We start from the raw sequence: 421 nt of genomic DNA, 5'->3' as shown, positions 1-421 counted from the left end.
AGGACTCAAAGGGACTTTCTTAGAATGTTCGAAAGAATTCTCAAAACTTAACTCTTAACTCTACCTTGAATTTGAATTATGAATTCAAGGTTAAGATCATGTTAAGAATGATTTTAGGTGTTTAGAAGTAGCTTAGAGTTGTTAGAATCGAAAAAAAGTGAAGGTACCCTTCGAAAGAACTCAAACGGTGCAACCGATTGCAAACTGGATGGGGCAGGCGACCCTGTGGCTATGGGTGGTGCAGAGATCCAGCCCCTAAACTTCAGAGTATACTTTGGGGCGCTCTGGCTGGCGCGACGCACCAGGTCTCAACCCAGAAAACCTGACGAAATTCTTTGTTCGTTTTCTCACCCTAATTCGCCTAGAATCGAACGGTTTCTTCCCCAATCACTTGGATTCGATTACTTAACATAAGTACACT

The sequence above is a fragment of the Solanum tuberosum genome, unplaced genomic scaffold (genome assembly GCF_000226075.1).
Source record: "Solanum tuberosum cultivar DM 1-3 516 R44 unplaced genomic scaffold, SolTub_3.0 scf00158, whole genome shotgun sequence".
NCBI lineage: Eukaryota > Viridiplantae > Streptophyta > Magnoliopsida > Solanales > Solanaceae > Solanum > Solanum tuberosum.
The sequence above is the reverse complement of the archived record's forward strand: the minus strand, read 5'-3'. Positions refer to the sequence as shown.